This window comes from Saccopteryx bilineata, chromosome 3, assembly GCF_036850765.1.
Source record: "Saccopteryx bilineata isolate mSacBil1 chromosome 3, mSacBil1_pri_phased_curated, whole genome shotgun sequence".
In the NCBI taxonomy this organism is placed as follows: domain Eukaryota; kingdom Metazoa; phylum Chordata; class Mammalia; order Chiroptera; family Emballonuridae; genus Saccopteryx; species Saccopteryx bilineata.
The window spans coordinates 261,697,149-261,712,855 of NC_089492.1; the positions used below are offsets into that span (position 1 = coordinate 261,697,149).

The following is a 15,707-nucleotide window of genomic DNA, read 5'->3' on the forward strand; positions in this document are numbered from 1 at the left end:
ACCTCAGCATTCCAGGTCAGTGCTCTATCCACTGTGCAACCTGGTCAGGCAATGATCTTAATCTTATAAATATCATTCTACCCACTTTACAGGTGAGGAGAATCAACTAACTTGCCTAACGATGGAGTAGTAGATAGTGGGGGGAAAAGAGACTGTTTTATTTATCAAGTATTTTCTGAGAGCCTATTATATTATATATTTATATTAGTTATTCTGTTAGGTGCTGAGGAGTTAGGAGGCAGAACACTTATATTAGTTTGAAAATCCAGTTTTAGCCTGACCTGTGGTGGCACAGTAGATAAAGCATCGACCTGGAACACTGAGGTCACCAATTCAAATCCCTGGGCTTGCTTGGTCAAGGCACATATGGGAGTTGATGCTTCCTGCTCTTCCCCCCTTCTCTCTCTCTCTCTCTTTCTAAAAATGAATAAATAGAATCTAAAAATAAAATAAAATCCAATTTTAGCCCTGGTGGGATAGCTCAGTTGATTAAAGTGTCATCCTGATACACAAAGGTTGCCTGTTAGACCCCAGTCAGGGCACATACAGAAACATGTCAATGTTTCTGTCTCTCTCTCCCTTCCTCTCTCTCTAAAATCAATAAGTAAAATTTAAAATTTTTGAAATCCAGTTTTAAACCAGTATGCACAGAACAATACCATTCTGTTTAAGAATGTGAATAAGACCCTAGCCGGTTGGCTCAGTAGATAGAGTGTCAGCCCGGCATGTGGATATCCTGGGTTTAATCCCCAGTTAGGGCACATAGGAGAAGCGACAATCTGCTTCTCTGCACCTCCCTCTCCCCCTTTCCTCTCTTCCCCTCCTGCAGCCAGTGGCTCAATTGGTTTGAGTATTGGCCCTGGATGCTGAGGATAGCTGGGTGGATCCCAGTCAGGACATGTGTAGAAGTCTTCTCTCTATCTCCCCTCCTCTCACTTTAAGAAAAAATAATAATAATAATGTGAATAAATGTATATGTATACACAGAAAAAATGTCCAGAAGGATATATGCAAAATATGAAAAACTATTAATCGAGTAGCAGGTTTATGAAATATCAATTTTCTTCTCTATATTTTTATGTACTCTGAATTGTTTGCAGTGAGCTTGTATGAGGAAGAAAGACAGTACAGGTTAATTTAAAAACAAAACACCAATACCCATGACTTCTTACTGGCTGGAGGATAAGTTGAAACTCCTTGACATGACAGGCCCTTTAAGAGGCCTTACTGAGCAAGTCACCATTCTGAACATGTTATGTGCTCACATCTTTGTCTACACCATCTTCCTGCTTGGAATGGCTTTCTCACCCATTCCCTGCTTAACAAACTTCACAATGTAGCCCATTCGCCTCTTCTGTGAGGCCCTCCAGTGGAGTAAATCTTGACCTTCTCTATGGCTAATAGTCCACTGTATGCTGTGCTCTTCTAATACTTAATATCTTATTGTAATTAGTTGCTTACAGGTCTCTCTTTCCCTAAATATACTGTGAGCTCTTGAAGGCAAGAACCATGCCCCTTCATCATTTACCCCAAACACTTAATCCCATGCTTACAAGCAGTACATACAAAATAAATATTTGTTAAGTGAATTTATCAATAGGTAAGATAAAAGTACACAACTGTTTCCTGTTTTGGAAAATGAAGGGAGAAGTTTTCCAACACCTTAAAGGCAACACTGTCACCCAAAAAAGGAATTAGTTTACTACAGTGAGGCTCCAAAGGCAGAACTAGCATCAATGAGTGGAAGTCAATTTTAGCACACCCTGGGGAAGAATTTCCTAATGACTAAGGTTGTGTGAAAACAAATGCAGCATATCCAGCACTAGCAGAAGCCCAATAAGTGCAGATGTTCACACAGAGGCTGGATGACCCTCTCGGGGATGGCAGAGCAATGATCTCTGCACAGTGGGTGGGTGAACCGTGAGCCCTAGGGTCCCTTCTACTACTGCAGTTCCACTAGCTGATTTGTAGGTAACTTTTAGGTCCCTTCCTGTTTGACATTCAGTAAAATGTTCTTGAAATGCAACACAAGAGAATCAACTTAAGAAGATGTTAGGTCTTGATGAACCTAAAAAACTGAATCAAATTCAGTTCATGGAGCCTGTGACTAAGTTTAAACATGATAAACAATAAACAACAAAACAAAACAAAAACTGAAAACTGGCTTAAATGTCATAGACACATAAGGAAGAATCTTACTCAACAAACTCTGATTTGAAAACAGAGTTTAATTCTCTTTGACTTGGCCTCCCATTAACTCTAACATGAAAATTAGGAGTCAAAGTGAAAAGGAAGCAGTATTTTTTTAAGAACAATTCTAATGCCAGTTACCTCAGTCCACTCATTTCATCCCTCCACCCTGATTCACTACAAAGAATACACAGAAACACCAGGGCCATCTCGGAGCACTTAAGTAGGGCTGAGAGGTAAGTTTACCAAACTATTTTCATCCACACACAAGAGAAAATTTTCCTAGTCTCCTATTCCAAAGCAACAATAAACAGTAGCCTTGAACTTCTATAAGTACAAACAGTTTAAGGAACCATGAGACCAAAATAAGGACTTACTCAATCACCCTTTGTTCTCAGAATGCTCTGCAAAAGAAGTCCCTTCCGGTCTAGCTTGCAAGAATGTTTCCTTTTGTTAAAAACAGACACTGTCCACAAATACTGACTGATCTACATCAAGAACATATCATAAAACTTTGCAGAGAATTAATCAAGGAGGGAATTTACTACTGAGACATAAAAAAAAACAACAACTTTCCAAAGTGTATAAAAATACCAGAAGTGCAACCCCTGTGGAAAGATGGCCAAAGACCTAGAGAGAGAATTGGAAAGAACACCTCCCTCTACCAGATGGATTATATCCCTTGAGAAAGAAAGCTAAGAAAGCTCAATGAAGTTGGTTGGCATCTGTGTTCGCTAGGAAAAAGCTCAATGACCTAAGGGGAGAAAAATGGTCACAGTAGACAAAAATTGCTTAAAACGGAGTTTAAATTCCAAGTTTTTCCCAGTGGCTCCTTTGCTCCTGATATTCAACAAGCAGAGGCCTGAGAGGGTCAGTGTGGCTCTCACCTTACAGGGAAGAAGAAGATTAAACTGTGAGGGTTGAAGGACTCAGGGTCACATTCAGGTTCCATAGCAGCAGCCCCCTGAACATCCACAACCACAGGAAAATATGTGCCTATAGTTTCTCTATTTAAAAGTAATATTGGTTAGGCCCTGGCCAGTTGTATCAGCAGTAGAGTGTCAGCTCCCATGTATGGAAGTCCTGGGTTCAATTTCTGATTAGAGTACACAGGAGAAGCACCCATCTGCTTCTCTACCCCTCCACCCCCACCCCACCCCCCACCGCCGTCTCTTCACTTCCCACAGCCATGGCTTGAATGGTTTGAGCAAGTTGGCCCCAGGTACTGAGGTTGGCTCCATGGCCTTGTCTCAGGTGCTGAAATAGTTTGGTTGTGGAGCAACAAAGCTGCAGCCCCAGATGGGCACAGCATCACCCTGGAAGGGGCTTGCCAGGTGGATCCCAGTTGGGTGCATGCAGAAGTCTGTCTCTCTGCCTCTCACTTAAAAAAAAATGTAATATTGATTACTTGTTTTTAATTAACGGCTATTTAACTGATGTTACATTTGTTTTTATTGTAATTCCTAAGATAGTGTTTAATATAATGCTTAGGAGCATATGGTTTCTAATTCACTGGACTCTAGAATCAGACACTATAATTATTGTACTTTGACTGAAATAAAAGATCTGCTTGCCCTGACAGGAGAGCTCAGTTGGTTAGTACATCATCTGGATACGCAGATGTTGCCGGTTTGATCCCCAGTCCAGGCACATACAGAAACAGATTGATGTTTCTGCTCTCTCTCTCTCTCTCTTTTTTTTTTTTTTTTTTTTTACAGAGACAGAGAGAGCCAGAGAGAGGGATAGACAGGGACAGACAGATAGGAATGGCAAGATGAGAAGCATCAATCTTTAGTTTTTCGTTGCGCATTGCAACAACTTAGTTGTTCATTGATTGCTTTCTCATATGTGCCTTGACCACGGGCCTTCAGCAGACTGAGTAATCCCTTGCTCAAGCCAGCGACCTTGGGTCCAAGCTGGTGAGCTTTTGCTCAAACCAGATGAGCCTGCACTCAAGCTGGCGACCTCGGGGTCTCGAACCTGGGTCCTCAGCATCCCAGTCTGACGCTCTATTCACTGCGCCACCGCCTAGTCAGGCTTTTCCTCTCTTTCTAAAATCAATAAAAAAATAAAAGAGATCTGCTATTATTTAAACCCTTCTTTGAATATTAACATGAAACAATGTAGAAAATGCAGTGAGCTGTTATTAAAAATCCATAAAACAGGCCCTGGCCAGTTGGCTCAGTGGTAGAGCATCGGCCTGGCGTGCAGGAGTCCCACGTTCGATTCCCGGCCAGGGCACACAGGAGAAGTGCCCATCTGCTTCTCCACCCCTCCCCCTCTCCTTCCTCTCTGTTTTTCTCTTCCCCTCCCGCAGCCAAGGCTCCACTGGAGCAAAGTTGGCCCGGGCGCTGAGGATGGCTCCATGGCCTCTGCCTCAGGCGCTAGAATGGCTCTGGTCGCAACAGAGCATCGCCCCCTGGTGGGCATGCCAGGTGGATGCCGGTCGGGCGCATGCGGGAGTCTGTCTGACTGCCCCCCCCCCGTTTCCAACTTCAAAGAAATACAAAAAAAAAAATCCATAAAACAATATTTATCTCAATAAAGTTTGGTTTTAAAAAGAATGCAAAACTAAACTAAACTAAACAATAATACCCCCAGCTAAACTTAGTAATTTTTTATTTTAGTTTAGCTCCAAATCCATAGATTAATTTAGAATTGCACTTTGTAATTATTTATGTTAAATAAATGCTCCCACGAGAGACCAGTATAAAAGTGTGGGACACACTGGTGGATAGCCAAGTGGGAAGCCCCATTCTTTCTGGAGAATCCTTTTTTTTTTGAACGTTTATCTTATTGATTTTAGAAAGAGGAGAAGGGAGGGAGAGACAGAAACATCATTCTGTTTCTGTATGTGCCCTGAGCAGGGTTCGAACCCACAACCTTTGTGTATTGGGATGATGCTCTCCGGCCAGGTCATGTTGCTCTTCCTTTGTACTCAAAGTTCTTAACAGTTTTAACAGGGTTAAGGGGAAAGAACCAAAGGAAGTGACTGGAGTCTCTACATGAAGCAGAGCTTTAGAGCAGAGGCAGCAATGTGATGAAAGCTCTGATGATCCAGAATAAGAAACCCAAAGGGGCGGGCAGAAGCAGACACACGGGGGCCATCTGGGCCACTTCCTGTCTCTCCTTGTGGATTCTCCTTCCTGAATTCATATCGGAGGTTCTCTATTTTGACCAATAAGAAAAACTGGACTACTTACACTTTGTGAAATCAACTTGAGATCTCTCACAGATAGCTTCCCAGGGGCTATTACTTCCATTTGCAAAACATCATTTTGTGAAAATCTTGCTCCATCTACTTTTCCCACCCCATCCTGACTCCCACAGCACTCGGTTGTTCTCCTGTGACACTCACCTTTGATTGTTCTTTTGTTGGGTTTCATTTTTGTTTTTATTTTTGTGAGCTCCTTATATAACAACTGCCTAATTTAGTATACTTTAAAAAAAACCAACTAGTGTATTTGTCTTATGTAAACTTGAAATTTGAATTGCTTATTACTCAGAAAATTATCCAAAGGTAATTGAAATATCTTACACAAAAAGTGGGGGTAAGAATGCCCTTAATATTCCTTGTCTCATGTTAGCCCATGATATTTTGGCTCTAGCCAGTTTCCTCTTCACAAACACCCTGCTTAAAGCATTTATGAATAAGCTAGAAGAGTGGCAGCTAAGGCATGGCTTCTCTGAAAAGGGGAGGGAGGAAATAAAAAAATAGCTGCTTTCATTGAGGGCAGGAAGGAGATTATTTCATTAGGAGCTAAACAGCGAGACTATGTCAGTACAAACAATTGTTTGGCTTTAAGGCTCCATGTGGCCGATTACTCCAGCAAAGGCTCAGCTGGAATGGAACCCAGAGCTTGCCAGGACCGAGGGATAGGGACTGACACAGGCTAAAATGTCAGCTTCAGCATGGCTTTGGAGAACCAGAGCACCCCAGCAAGGATGCTCCCAGAATACACTCTACCCCAATCAGCAAACAGCACCATTCTGCATCCAGCCCAGCCAAGAATGTAGATTTAAAAGAGATGAAGAAAAGATAGCGATGGGGCAAATGCAAAGTTATTCAGCATAAAACTGACATTTTATAGCAGACGTAACAAGTATAAAAATTAGATCTCATAAGAGAATTGATACATTTTAATCACTATCTCAGTGGCTAACAGCAGGCTCTGAGAGGAGGCAGGCAGGGAGGGATTGCTGAACTAACAGCCAGGCACTCATTTCAAAGTCTGCCAGGTAGACCTGATATTTCAAAACTTGACATTATAATTAGGTTAATTTCCCATCATTTATGACCTCACTTCAAGTAACAAGTGCTAAATCTTAAATCTAACTTGGTTCACTATAAGTCACTTTCTTCACTCTCAGGGGACATTTAGTTTCTTAACATTTTAAATAAAACTTCTAGTTAAAGCCTTAACTTCCTCTTTGCAATAACCACTCCTATTATAAAAAAATATATACTGAAGATGCAAAGTGAACCTGCTCACTTAGGGTATGCATACCTTTAGAAGAAGATACTCAAGAAGGGTGACATGGCCACTAACCAACAAGAGTGTTCTTCATCCCCCAACCCTAGGAAAGGTAATAAGTGAAAGTGGAACAATATAAAAATGAATATTAAAAATAGCCCACATTCAGCCTGACCGGGTAGTGGCACAGTGGATAGAGCGTCAGACTGGGATGCGGAGGACCCAGGTTGAAACCCTGAGGTCACCAGTTTGAGCACGGGCTCATCTGGTTTGAGCAGGGCTCACCAGCTTAAACCCAAGGTCGCCGGCCCGAACAAAGGGTCACTGGGTCTGCTGTAGCCCCCAGGTCAAGGCACATATGAGAAAGCAATCAATGAACAACTAAGGTGCCACAATGAAGATTTGATGCTTCTCATCTCTCTCTCTTCCTGCCTGTCCCTCTCTCTGACTCTCTCTGTCACAAAATAAATAAATAAATAAAATTAAAAAAAATAGCCCACATTCAAATAGTGCTATTTGGTTCTCTTCCCTCAGAGCAGTGGTTTTCAATTGAAGCAATTTCCCAAGGGGCAATGTCAATGTCCAGAGACCATTTTTTTTTTATTTATTAAGTGAGAGGCAGGGAGGCAGACAGATGGGCTCTCTCATGCACCCTGACTGGGATCCACCAGGCAAACCCCTACCCGGTGATACTCTGCCCTTCTGGGGCAGTGGCTCCGTTGCTCAGCAACTGAGCTTTTTTAGCACCTGAGGCAAGGCCATGGAGCCATCCTCAGTGCCCAGGGCCTACATGCTTGAACCAGTCAAGCCATGGCTGCAGGAGGAGAAAAGGAAGAGAGAGAGAGACAGAGATAGAGAAGAGGGAGGAGTAGAGAAGCAAATGGGCACTTCTCCTGTGTGCTCTGACCAGAAACCGAACGCATCCATGACTTCCACCTGCTGGGCTGATGCTCTACCACTGAGCCAATCAGCCAGGGCCTAGAGACATTTTTAGTTGTCACAATTGGCAGGAGGTGGGAGTACTCCTGGCATCTAGTAGGCAGAAGCCAGGGATGCCGCTAAATATCCTACAATGCACAGGACAACTCTCCACAAGTAAAAAGGATCCAAAATATCAAGAGAACCCAGTGATTGCACTTCTGATAATATATCCAAAGAAACCCAAAACACTAATTCAAAAGGATATATGCACGCATCCCTGTGTTTGCTGAAGCATTATTTACAATAGCCAAGACTTGGAAGTGGCCCAAGTGCCTATCAGTAGATGAGTGGACAAAAAAGCTGTGTTACATTTACACAGTGGAATACTACTTGGCCATAAAAAAGGAAATCCAACCTTTTGTGGCAGTATTATGCTAAGTGAAATAAGCCAGTCAGAGAAAGACAAGTACCATATGATTTCATTTATATGTTTGTTAGTTTATTTTGTTCAGTGACCATGCAGTCATGTTGATGATCCCTAATGAACAAAATAAACTAACAAACAAAATAGAAACAGACTCATAGATACAGAGAAGAGACTGACAACTGTCAGAGGGGAAGGGGTTGGGGGGCTGGGTAAAGAAGGTAAAGGGATTAAGCAAAGGAAAAAAAAACTCAGCCTGACCTGTGGTGGCGCAGTGGATAAAGCGTCGACCTGGAAATGCTGAGGTTGCCGGTTTGAAACCCTGGGCTTGCCTGGTCAAGGCACATATGGGAGTTGATGCTTCCTGCTCCTCCCCCCTTCTCTCTCTCTGTCTCTCCTCTCTCTCTCTCTCTGTCTCTCCCTCTCCTCTCTAAAAATGAATAAATAAAAAAAATTTAAAAAAAAACCTCATACACACAGACAACGGTATGGTGATTACCCGAGGAAAAGAGGGGTGAAGGAAGATAGAAGAGGGTACAGGGGGGATAAATGGTGATGGAGGGGAGGGTGGTGAACTCACAATACAATATACAAATAATGTATTATGTAGAATTGTACACTTGAAACCTATAATTATATTAACCAGTGTCACCCCAATGAGCTCAATAAAAATGTTTAAAATTCTTTTTTTAAAAAATGGACTTCTCTTTGGCCAGTGCCATTAATGTTATATTCTATGGAGCATAATAAAGATCTTCATACCAGAAATTAAAAAAAGAAATGTCAAGTGCTCGCTTCGGCAGCACATGTACTAAAATTGGAATGATACAAAGAAGATTAGCATGGCCCCTGCGCAAGGATGACACGCAAATTCGTGAAGCGTTCCATATTTTTCTGCCTCCCCGTTTCCAGCTTCGGAAAAAAAAAAAAAAAAAAAAAAAAAAAAAAAAAAAAAAAAAAAAAAAACCAAAAAAAGAAATGTCAAGAGTGCTGAGTTTTAGCTCAGCTCTAGAGGAACTATTTATAAGCCATTTAGCTTGGAACATGTAAGATATAAGGATATACCAATTCTGCCTGACTGGTGGTGGTGCAGTGGATAGAGTATCAACCTGGGATGCTGAGGTCCCAGGTTTGAAACCCTGAGGTCGTGGCTTGAGCATGGGATCATCAACATGACTCCATGGTCACTGGCTGGAGAAGGAGAAGGAGAAGGAGAAGGAGAAGGAGAAGGAGAAGGAGAAGGAGAAGGAGAAGAAGAAGAAGAGAAGAAGAGAAGAAGAGAAGAAGGAGAAAGAGAGAAATAATAATAAAAAAAGAATATACCAATTCTGTGGAAAAGTGTCTTCTCTTGTTCTGTGACGAACAATTCGGAGTACAGAATTCCCAAACTGGAAAGAACCTTAAGGATTATCAAGTCCAAGCACAGTTGGAGAAACTAAGGCCCAGAGAAGTCAAGTCATTTACCCAAGTTTACAGATGAAATCATCAGCTGGACTGGAGTTAGACTCATCTTTATATTCCCCCAGCGTGTGTTACACACAGTAGCTGCTAAATCTCCACTAAACCGATACCCTGTTCTTCAGGTGTTCTTTTCTACTATAACACACCATTTAGGCTCTGCCGCTGGGAAACCCAACATCTGAGATTGTGCTGGAAGGCTTATTCACACCACTTTCCATTCACACTCCTCTTCCTCAAAGGAAGCCCAGATGTGGAGAAGAGTGGAACATACTACAGCTCAAGAACAAGTGGCCAGGCAGAAAATGTTTTTCACTTGTTTGAAGGGAAGCTCCTGCCTTTCACCCAGGCAGAAGCTTTACACAAAACCGTCTGAGTTAGCCAATGAACCCTTGTGCAAGACCACGGACATGTAAACTTCTCTCCACAATGGTGTGTGGCAGCTTTCCCAACATATCAGAAGAGCCCCGACCAAAGACAAACGACAGAAAATCAGGGCTGGGTTAACTGAATCACAACCATATCCAAACAAGCTAGAGAATTTTCATTTCTAAACATATAACAGGACAGCAATGAATTCTGGGACAAAGTACAGATGGTTAGTCCAGGGGTATGCTGAATTTTAGTCATCACAACAGCCCTGGCTAAAAAGAGAAGAGCAAAAGGTGGAGATTTGGCCGTTCAAAAAGAAAACATTCACTACCTAGGTGTTTCAAAACCTAGATGTTTCAAAGTTGGGTATAATGAGGTCCACGTCAGAAAGTGTGGTACAAGGAAGTGGGGCAAAGACGATGCCATGTAAATAGAGCCTGTAAAGGGGACATTATGTAGATAAACCCAGAGCAGGTCTCTAGGGAAAAAAATCACAGCTTCAAAAGAGCCAAAGCAATTTGAAGGTGCTTCAAATTAAATGAAGCTGTTCCAGTGGGAACAAAGACAGCTTTAAAGCAACCGCAAGGTTACTGTTAATGTCTATGGCACCTGAGAACAGTGTCTAAACATTTACTCCCATCCCACAAAATGGCTAAGGGACTGCTATTTCAGCCTCCTGTTTCACACCTCAGACTACATTTTCCCCAAGATGATGTGTCACGCTAACATCTCCTATGGAGAGGGCAGAGTACTAACTTTGTGACTGGCTCCAGTTTTCAATGGGCACAGAAGCCAGCAGCACAAAGAAGCAATTACAACAAAGCAACCATGAGATTCACCTGCTCAGCTTCCTGGAATGTCACAGATCTTCAAATATCTGAAGGTGGCTTTCAAAAGATAAAACAAACCTGACTGGTGGTGGTGCAGTGGAGAAAGCCCAACAGGGAATGCTGAGGTGGCTGGTTCAAGACCTTGAGGTCGCAGGTTTCAGTGCAGGCTCATCAGCTTGAGCACAGGGTCACTGGCTTGAATGGAGGGAGTGTCCACACAATCCCAAAAGTTCCAGCTTGAGCCCAAAGGCCCCTGGCTTAGGTTGAGCCTGAGGTCTGATCCCTGCTCAAGGCACATATGTGTGAGAAGCAATCAACGCACAACTAAAGTGAAAGCAACTATAAGTTGATGCTTCTTACTCTCTCTCCCTCCTTCTCTCTCTCCCTTGCTATCTTTTACTCTCAAAAGAAAAAAAGAAAAAACAAAATAAAACTATGATCTGAACAAATATTAATAAAATAATAGTGTTTACTATGGAGATATTAGAAACTATCAGCCAGACACTGCGCCTTTGGTATACAGATATACATGGAACATAGTCCGTGTCTTCATGAAATCTACAGTCTAATAAGGAAACACCTTTAAAAAAATGCGGTTGCTATTATCACCTTTCTATCAATGTAGGGCTTCTAATCCACCTTCCCAGGGAAATGAATTGAAGTGTAGGAGGCCTATATGAACAACCTAAGATGCTAATCAATGGCACTACAACATATCCACATGCCAGGTGTATAATGTAGAAGATTGTATGTGAAATTTATGGATATGTCTTGGACCATCTCGCTGTGATCATGGCCAAGCTAGGACTCTCGCCAGTTTTCCACTCCTTGCCTCAACAGACGTCCACTGCAGTGAAGCAGTTCAGAATGACAGCCCCCACAGCAAGGCCATCTCTACATGGGCTCAACCCAGAGGACTCCCTGAGGACAACTTTTCACAATTAGAAGGCTCACATGATTTCTCAACTCTGAACACCCATCAGTGCTGCATTTAATGACACTTTCTCTCACATATAAGCTGGGATGTTATCATCGCACTCACTCTAAGAAAAACCTTTCCTCAAAAAAAAGGAAAGAAAAGGAAAGGGAAAGAATAAAGAGAGAGAGAAAGAAAGAAAGAAAAGAGAAAGAAAAAAAGAGGAAAGAAGAAAGGAAGAAGAGGGAGGGACAAAGGAAAAAAGGAAGAAAGAAAGAGTAACCTTTTCTCAAAATTCTCCTGGCCCTGGACGGTTGGCTCAGTGGTAGAGCATTGGTGTGGTGTGCAGGAGTCCTGGGTTTGATTCCCGGCCAGGGCACACAGGAGAAGTGCCTATGTGCTTCTCCACCCCTCCCCCTCTCCTTCCTCTCTGTCTCTCTCTTCCCCTTCTGCAGCCAAGGCTCCATTGGAGCAAAGTTGGCCCGGGCACTGAGGATGGCTCTGTGGCCTCTGCCTCAGGTGCTAGAGTGGCTCTGGTTGCAACAGAGCGGCGCCCCAGATGGGCAGAGCATCGCCCCCTGGTGGGCATGCCAGGTGGATCCCAGTCGGGCGCATGCAGGAGTCTGTCTGACTGCCTCCCCGTTTCCAACTTCAGAAAAATACAAAAAAATTAAAAATAAATTTAAAAATCTTCCCTGGTGTGAAACAGTTTCTAACCAAACTCCTCATGCCTACTTTCAGAGAGACAAAGTCCCCAGTTTTTCAAATAGCTAGTTTTTCAGTAAAAATGCTTCAACATAGAAGAGCCTGAATCTTAAATTGGTTTCCATTACAGATGAAATCATCAGCTGGACTGGAGTTAGACTCATCTTTATATTCCCCCAGCGTTTTTTACACGCAGTAGATGCTAAATCTCCACTAAACTGATACCCTGTTCTTCAGGTGTTCTTTTCTACTATAACACACCATTTAGGCTCTGCTGCTGGGAAGCTCTGCTGTTTACAGCTCTTTTGAACAAAAGCATCATGGTAAGAACAGGGAGTTTCCTTCCTATTTCTCATGGCAGGGCTTGTGTTAGTTGTAACCCTAGTGGTAAAGTATCAACAAGAAAAAGACACCAGCACCCAGTCCCCAGGAGCCTTATACTGCAGCACAAGATGTGACCAGCTCACAGAGACAATTCTGTAAGAAATTATTTTTTGAGAGCATAAAACAAGAACAACCATCTAAACAATATTAAAGCAATTTTAAACTCAGGGCTTGAAACACTAAAGAACTTATTTCTAAATCCACACACACACTGGGGACTTCCAGTAAGACAAGAAAAGAGGAAGAAGTGAACAAAATTTACTTTGTGTGCACTTCAGGAAGCAACGTTGTAGAATTAATATGTAAACCCACATCTAAAGATGTAAGTTCTGTGGTAAAAACCTGGGGATTTTTCCATCATTACCAACTGCTGCGAAAGACTGCACGGCTGTTTGAAAGAGGAAAAGAAACGGTGTCCTGCCTCGCACATCGCTATGCTGGGCAGGTTGGCAGCTACAGGCTCAGAGCAGCTCTATCTTCCTCCTACAGCTGCTTTACTATTTTCAATACATCATGAAATGAGAACGTTGCACATTGTGGTAGAGGAGAAATGAGATGAAGCCTGAGGAATCCAGTCCTCACTGCTTTGAAGTAAGAAATTATTTTTTCAAAGTTTTTACTGAAAGTTAAAAAAAAGAAAAAGATCAATATAGTATTCTTCAAGTGGGTTTCTGAAACCCAGTACTCAGGTAAATACAGTACCTCTATAAACCCTATTCTCTCTGTGTGTGTGTGTGTGTGTGTATGTATGTGTACACACACACACACACACACACACACACATATGCGCAAACCGGAATACCCATAAGAAATATACAAATGGGGAAGAGAGGGCTAGTGCCAACAAAAATGGTTACAAAACGCCCTGGCTGGTTGGCTCAGTGGTAGAGCGTCGGCCTGGCGTGTGGAAGTCCCGGGTTGATTCCCGGCCAGGGCACACAGGAGAGGCGCCCATCTGCTTCTCCACCCCTCCCCCTCTCCCTCCTCTCTGTCTCTCTCTCCCCCTCCCACAGCTGAGGCTCCACTGGAGCAAAAGATGGCCCTGGGCGCTGGGGATGGCTCCTTGGCCTCTGACTCAGGCGCTAGAGTGGCTCTGGTCGCAATAGAGCGACCCCCCAGATGGGCAGAGCATCGCCCCCTGGTGGGTGTGCCGGTGGAGCCCGGTCCGGCGCATGCAGGAGTCTGTCTGACTGCCTCCCGGTTTCCAGCTTCAGAAAAATGCAAAAAAATAATAATAATAAAAAAAAAAGGTTACAAAACTACTTAACATTACTCACAAATGAAAAAAAAAGCAGCAATAAGAAAATCCTATTACTATCCAGTGATATGTTACAAAGGTGAGGACCCAGGGCAAGTCTCAGCCACACCTGAGGGAAGATGGGGGTAAGGGTAGAGTTGGACAAACTGAAGACAACCACCAGGGCAACCTCACCCTGACGGATGGCCACAGCTGAAGGCAGATTGGGCTCATGGGGGAGGGGGGGCTTCCCTCTGGGGAGGGACTTGCAGTGCAGCCATCAATGGACCAGCATCCGCAAAGCCTGTGGGGAAATACAGGATCCAGAAGAGTGGGGTAGGGAAGGAGAAAGTTTGGAAAATGGAAGAGTCAAATACCATAGCGAAATAGTGTACTTATTAAACGTGAGGCTTCAAAAATGCATAGATGTCCCTCTTAAGTTGAAACAGACTGGGGTTCTGGAAAGCAGTCTGATATGCTTTTTAAAGTACAAAATTACATTTTAATTACATCTGGAATTATAGTAATTCCTGCCAAGAAGAAATGAACTTTTGGAGAAAAGAGAAAAACAATGAAACCTATGCAATTTTTACAGTCTGTGACGTTAAGCAAACAATGAGAGTCCCTTATCCTTAGCCTCTGTAGAAAATAGCCTAAAAACAAACACTGAAAATCTTTGCTGGCCTAGTTCCACCAATTCCATTAATGTAGCAGCGGCCCAAAGGCAGGTGACCCAATTGACAGAAAAAGCACTTCTAGGAAGGGTTGTGCTTGTATCATGTAACTCATTAAATGCTTTACAATCAAGAGGAAAACTAGTAGCAACGATTTGGGAAGTCCTGCCTTTAAATGGAGCAGCAGAAACTTTTCTTACAGGGTAAAATACTTTCCAGGTCCAACATAGAAGAAAGTAGATCCAGTGATCTCACCTCCCTCCCACAGTGCTAACCCATCTGTAGATATGGGGGGGAGGGGGGAGCAGCAGACAAATCAATAAGACTAGTTAACATGTGTAGCACCAGGAAAATCCGCTCCACCGCAATTACCTTATTTATCAAAGAAAGACTAACCTGCACCACATTTTAAGGCCGCAATCCTCAAAACTCTCTTGCACGCCTTATGTGTTATTGACTCATCTTCCAATTGTAGATGGGACAAGCTCAATGTATACATATCCTGCTTAAGGCTTCTCAGAATGGGAGCTTATTTTCTGAGTAACCAAATGATAAATCACTCCTGGCAGCAACCAACAGTCAAATCAGATTCAACAAAAGCCAATTTTCCCAGTCATGCATTCTAATTATATTCTTATAGGCCATGACTGAATTGTTGCCTTACTCCCTGAGACTAATTATTGTTTCAGCCACAGTTAAAATCCTTTAGAAGCACACAGGTTCACAGGTTCTATCGGCCTGAAAACCCTTCGTATTGCTTGTCCAAAATATAACTCAATCATTTACTTATAAGGAGAAGGAATATATCTTAGAGACTTTTTTTTTTTTACAGAGACAGAGTCAGAGAGAGGGATAGAACGGGACAGACAGACATGAATGGAGAGATGAGAAGCATCAATCATTAGTTTTTCATGGCGTGTTGCAACACCTTAGTTGTTCATTGATTGCTTTCTCATATGTGCCTTGACTGAGGGCACTCAGCAGACGAGTAACCCCTTGCTCGAGCCAGTGACCTTGGGCTCAAGCCGGCGAACTCGGGGTCTCGAACCTGGGTCCTTCCGCATCCCAGTCCCACGCTCTATCCACTGCGCCACTGCATGGTCAGGCTATCTTAGATTTTT

The 15,707-nt window shown here is 42.9% G+C and overlaps 1 protein-coding gene and 1 non-coding gene across 2 annotated transcripts in view; one reads left to right on the forward strand and one right to left on the reverse strand.

Annotated features, from left to right (window-relative positions):
- The window catches only part of SMAP2 (small ArfGAP2), a 46,989-nt gene that overhangs the window by 22,246 nt on the left and 9,036 nt on the right, over positions 1-15,707 (reverse strand). The window lies entirely within an intron of this gene.
- Positions 8,798-8,904, forward strand: LOC136332644 (U6 spliceosomal RNA). The gene has a single exon (XR_010730810.1). It is a non-coding gene; the product is annotated as a U6 spliceosomal RNA (small nuclear RNA).